A 6,780-nucleotide genomic window follows, 5' to 3' on the forward strand; every position below is an offset into this window, starting at 1 on the left:
TGACGTTGACACTGAGGCATCAAAAACTAACTTAAACATGACCGTAGTACAGTCCCTATATGGGCTGTCAATTATCATGCCAGACCTAGTGCCATAATACTGTCATGATGGCCACTATCAGACATTTTATAACATGGTAGAGGCTACAACAGCTGTCTCAATTGTTGTGAACGATCTCCGTGTAATATAGTTTCACTACAGTTTTCATGCATTTTGAACAAATTTTCAGAAATAATTATTTCACATTTCTGTAAAATAATTTATTAAAAAAAAAAAAGAAAATATTAAAACAGAAATTATCAGATAGTTATTTTAGGAATAATTACAGTCAATTATTTAATAGAGATTATTTTATTAAATAAATAATACATCAATAAAATCAACACAGTTTTATTTTATCTTTATAATCTAATAATTATAAATTAGCTATTAACATAAGATGCTCAAGGAGATTTTTATTCATTAAAGATTTGTGATTTACTGAAACAAAAGGGAACCAACTTTCAACAGGGTTGTTGAATAAATTGTCGTAATAAGATTAGTTAAAAAAAATTAACAATAGTAAATAAATTTAGTAGGCAGTGATTGATTCTATAGATATCTAACTTTTACATTACTTATTTATTACATAAATTTAACTGTCTGGAATACTTTGTATTATGTTCACTTATTATATCTGAGTACATTTAAAAGATTATTATAAACTGATAGTGAATAATTTTTACAACTAAGTTTTTTGCTTTCTACTCTTTAATTTAGGGTGGGATTATTTTTTCTGTAGGTCCAATAGATTATGGGCTAATTGAAAAACACAAAACAAAAAATGGTAACTTCTTTTACTTCTACACATCAGCTCACATACCATAAATCAGGACATTAAGTATGTATGTTATTACAACCTTCTGAATAATATCATAAAGTTCCAAAACTTTTAGAATTATTTTCAGAACAAGGTTAGCAATGCTATATCCTATCCTATATAGAAAATCCAAATTAGAACTAGAAATAACTATTCTTGCATTTAAAACAATTCTCAGACCACTGTTGATGTGTGACAGTGAAGTCTGACATCCTTTACGAAAAGGAAAAAAATAATAGTTCTAATAGTTAGTATGTAACTTAAGAAACATGAACTTTGAATAAATGAGTGCAATATGGATTTTTAATTTCCTTTTACTCCTACCAACCACTTCAAAAACGTATAATGCTGATTTTTTTTATCAATACTGCCGTTTTAAAATATGTATTTTTAAATAAAATAAATTAGATGTGATAAGAGATGAAAATAAAAATTCTCGAAAATGTATTTTTGCTTCTGTATCAGTAGGTTAGTTGTGATAGTTGACCGAAACTGAATCGAATTACTCTTGTTATCCGCTGTCAGTTATATATTATGAGCATAATGTTGCAATTGTTTATTCGTTTTATATTATTTCCAATATAGACAAAAGTTAAAGAAATATAGTTAATTTATTTTCATTCTGTAAACTACACTTCGTATTAGCAGAAAATGAGTAATTCTAGCCTGTCAGGTACTGTTGAATTGCAAGCATTTATATCGTCTATTTATTTCAATTTATTATTTATTGTAGTTAATGACCTTAATTTTATTTTCGAAATAATGAAGTGTTAAGAAGTTAGGAAGAACGGTTTAATTTGGATAGTTAAAAAGTTAAATACGTATGTACTTAGGATTGTTTCGAATTCGCACTAGAACAACAAAAATAAAATACTAGAAAATAAACGAGAAAGGGTAACATTAAAATTTTTCGTTTGTTATTAAAATGTAATAACGACTACTCAGAAATCCATTATTCAAGTACGAAAAAAATTACAGTTATTTCAAAACAGCCCTGAGAATCTCAGCAGTGATCAAAGGCATCGTAAAATGGTATTACAATATAATATTAACAATATCATAATATAATTGGAGTCAATATATGAATTCATCCAAAGGTTTTACATAATTCTATTTCCAGTTACCAGTAAATGTGCAGTGACCTGCAACGTAAGAAATCCAATTTTATTAACACTATGACTGAAGCCCAAACTAAAGACTTCTTCCTATGAACTCTATATTTATTTATTTTTCTTCAATTTATTCTTTACAGTAATTTCAGAAATCAACTTCAATAATCATTAATTTCAGCAATCAATTACGATAATCTTTAAATTTCAGTAATGAACTTCAATAATCATTAATTTCAGTAATAAATTTTAATAATCTTTAATTCCAATAATTAAATATTATTTAATTAGTTTATAAAAAAAATTTGTTTCTGTAACCCTTCAATCACATTTTCATTATTATTATTTAAATATATTACTTTGACTATTATTTTTTTTTCTAATTTAGTTAAATTACTTTAAATTTCTCAATAATTATACCGTTGTAAATCTTTATTGCACTAAACTAAATCTATTACCACATGTTAAATGGAATTATGACTGTTATAATAAGTAATGCCTACCAGGCCGATTTGGTAATAAACAAATAATAAAAAAAAACATGTTCTTCAGTCCCTTGCTGTACTTAGTATAAAAGTCAAGTCAAATAGGTTTCTCATGCGTCTGAATGCATTATTTAAAATCCTGCCTACATCTAGTGGTGTAGTGACCGAGAATCAATCAATCCATTGCCGATATCTTTGTTAAAATTGGGATTAAAATAGATTTTTTTTCAGTATATCACAAACAATGAATATTTTTCTCCCACGTGAAACACGCTTATATTATATCTAAATCATTATGACATTTCTGTTTTCCGGTAACCAATAATATCCCACAAGGGTTAATCGAGAAAGGAATCGAACGCGTGAGAAGTTTCTTCCGCTGTTATCTATCCAATAAACCGCTCTGAATTGAATCGGAAGTACGTTAGTGAATTTAGTTTAAGTTTATCACTTTTTGATGTAATGGAACGATTTGGTATGAGCATGGTTGGCTAAGGTCATCAAAATAGATCAGCTGAAGATAGAAATTCTAGTAATATACTTCATCACAATTAGACTAAGTTTAATTCGCCTGTCGTAGAATGCTAGGCCGAACTGTTAATTAAATGTTTGATGAAATGAATTAAATCTGTACTGATAAGTATAAAGAATTTAGGTCCAAAAAATGTTTATGACGATTTAAGTACATAGTCAGACTTAAAAACTATTTTCTTATCGATTGATATAAAGAATTTAAGTTTTATATTTAAGTGCATATTACGATAATATCCTGGTTGAAAGGATAAGTTTTTATACAGAATTTTTAGAATTCTATTTTTCGTCTCGTGAAAAATCAAGAATATGGACTTAAATTCTTTACACTTGTCCGTACATAAATAATGAAAATAGATTTATAAGTTTATTTTTTCTGTAACTTTATGGATAAATCCATTCACGCCAGTTTAATGAAATTCTCGAAAAAAAAGAGTATGATTTCATAAAAAAAATCTTACTTTTATAATTTTCACATTCAGATAGGAGGTCCTTTCAATGTCATAAAATAGTCTTCATAGTCTTTGGCTGAGGTTATTCAATTTTATTTTCATGTAAAATACCTTAATTCTTACTTCACTTATATCTATTTGGATGGCATTTCGCCCATTAAGTGAATAAAGGACATAGATAAGTAAATAGATAGTCAGCAAGGAAATAGGACTAGTAAAATGAAGATGACAACACAAAATGTTCCGCTATATATTCGCCCGTGACACCCCTAGATTTAGTTAAGCAATTTCTGCTTCCTGAAGAAAATGCAATCTTATTAAAGATCGTGCGATTGCAGCTTGATTACCTTGAATAGTTTTCGAGTCATTGGTTCATATTTACTAAAAAACATCGATTTGTTTGACGAAAAAAAAAAAAACATAATATATTAGTTGTCTTCTGTCTGAATAGAATGCGGCCATGGTCTATACCAACTTGTTGATTCTTCTTGAAGTCTAGAACTCTTTAAGCATTTACGGGAAGTCTAGTACACATTATTTTATGTTATTTACCAGCTATTATTATTTCTAAAATAATTCTCAGGCCCCTGCTGATGTATTGCTGTGAAGTCTGGGAAGCGGCATCCTTTACAAAAAGGAAAAAAATTACAGTCTTTTCAAAATAAAGTGGTAAAAATTGCAGTGGATGCTCCTTGGTTTGTAAGAAACATTCCATAGCATTGGAAATTACAAATAGTGAAAACAGAGGATTACATCAAAAAAAGGTTCATCAAGTTCCACTTCAGTTACCGACCGTTAAAGGACCAGTGAACTACAACTTGGGAAACCCAACCGCAACCCGAATAAGTTGTATATTTATCAGTTCCGTTATTTTTACTCTAAACTTTTATTTTAATATTTTTTCTCTTCATATTTTTCTTGAATTAACGTTCTTTTAATTCCATTAGAAGTCAATTATTTAGTTTGTTAAATCCACATATGTCATGTTCTTGTTATTATCTTTACTTTTATTTTTTATAAAGAATTATTATTTTATCTTAATTTTTTTCATTTATAAAGTTGTATGTTTTGTATCAATTAGGGATATATTTTTTATAAGTCTCCCCTATGAACCCCCATAGTCAATTGTTAAAAAAAAAAAAAAAAAAAAAAAAAAAAAAAAAAAAAAAAAAAAAAAAATGTACCTCTTATATTAACCATGTAAGACATGGTATTGAATAAATAAATACATAAAATAAAAATGTTTGTGTTGTTTTATTTTATAACCTAAAGACAGTCAAACGTACAGTAAAAGTCTGAAAATGTGATGAATTTTTCTAGTCTCAGATTTTACACCTACAATTGTCATAGTACATATGTTATGTAATCCAGTTATGGCGCTTACAGAAGAAAAAAAGTCGAACTAGCTTTAAAGTTTTGCCTCTTAAAAATCTATTAAAGGCTTTGGAACTTTCAGTTCCTGACGTTTAACGCTAAGAGGACGTTGACAATCGAGTACGTGGCGGCGTTGTGTATTGACTATGAGGAGAAAGTGCGGCGGCCGTAACTGCTTTAACTGATCTGTCGGGGTTAAAGAGTTCGCGAGATCTCTTTGGATCACTGATCCTAGATGAAGGATCTCGATTCTGATAGCCGAGGTCATTCTGAGGAGAGGTCATCCAAAGAGCACCGACAGTCTTAGCGAGGAAGTGAACGAAGGTAGGTCATCTCTTAGATTTTTTAAGGTCCAGGTCACTTTGAAAGTTCGGATTTACTACGGTCATTAAACGAACAGGCAAAAATACCAACTGGTTAAAAGAAAAAAGTGAACAGTACGATTATCTTCTGAGTTAGTTTCTAAAAGGGTTTATTATGCAACAGACAAATAATATTTTTTAAATAAAAACAGTCAAATTACTACTTAGCAAATTCATTATTACATACAATATTTCTGTTTTATTTCTTTTTCCTTTTAATTAAGATTTAATATTTTGGAATTGGGGAATACCCATCAAAGTCACTGAAGAGAGTGAAATCTAAATCTTAAACAAATTTTAAAATTTTTTTCGAAGATTACATCAGTAAAACAAACCTGAAGAAACGAACTATTTTGCATTTGGACCAAAACCGCTACTGAATATGTCCTGAGGTATAGCCAAGGGCATACCGAGAATAGCTAAATTGAATCATACATCTCAAAGTATGGTTAATATGTAATGAAACTTCATAAAAAAATCATAGTGAATAGCGTTTACGTAACCTGCATTTGCCAACTTTGTAGATTTGAAAAAAATAAATCTTTATACTAAAAAGAAAAAAAAAGAACCAATACTCTTTTCTAAAGAATTTTGAAAATATCCTATATATATCTAATAAAAATATGATTAGGACGAGATGTTTCTATACTTCTTACGACCTAAAGCATATGGTTAACCATGTAGGTTATAAATTTGGACTAGACATTATTTTTTTTTTTTTACATTAAATAATTAACTTTTTCTTTTATTTGAAAATACTATTTCCAAAAATTGTAGCTTTACTTTTGCTTATAATACAGTTATTAATTAGAGTGTGTTATAAACAAATGAAAATAATATATATGTTTTAATTTTTAGAAAACAAAAAAAAACTAAATGTGTAATCATCTTGCAATATCACAGCAAAATCCCCAGCTAGTTTATTAATTATGTAAACCTCTGCATAGCTCATTGCTGTCGAGCACAATGATTCATTATCGCCTAATGAGCTCCTTTATTCTAATAAAGCTGAAGTTTGAGATACATGTTATAATTATATTTGAATTTACATTTAAAGTTTTCTGAGTCAATTATTCTTTTGATGTTAAATTTAGAGACCGACATATTTTCAGATGTTTTTCAACATATTTTTCGTTCCTGAACAAAAACACTCAATTGCGAGGGCCGCCACATTTTAATTAAAAATTATATTTTAGGGGTAGTTCACTTTTATTTAATTTTATATTAACAAAATTTGAAAGTAGAATCTGCAAATACATGAAATAGTTGATTTAATATACAACAAAATAATCTCTGGCCCATGTTTATAACCTACATACCTAATCATATATTGTCAGCCGCAATAATACTGACGCGTTGGTTTTTATTCTATTATTAATTTTAAGGGTAAAAATTCTATTGTTTATTTTCCGGAATTACAAGATATCATAGGAGAAATTTATAGATATTGTTTGAGGAAAACAAAAATTGCAATTACAATGAGACCCTTTGTGTTCCTATGTTGGTCTCCCATGTAAATTATTTCATTGTCTCCACATGGATGCCGCCTGATATAAAGTTCTCAACATGATGTATTACACTTCCTGCCCCCCTAGAATCAATTTATTT

This window comes from Halyomorpha halys, unplaced genomic scaffold (assembly GCF_000696795.3).
Source record: "Halyomorpha halys isolate HHAL.00 unplaced genomic scaffold, Hhal_1.1 Scaffold266.1, whole genome shotgun sequence".
NCBI classification, from domain to species: Eukaryota; Metazoa; Arthropoda; class Insecta; order Hemiptera; family Pentatomidae; genus Halyomorpha; species Halyomorpha halys.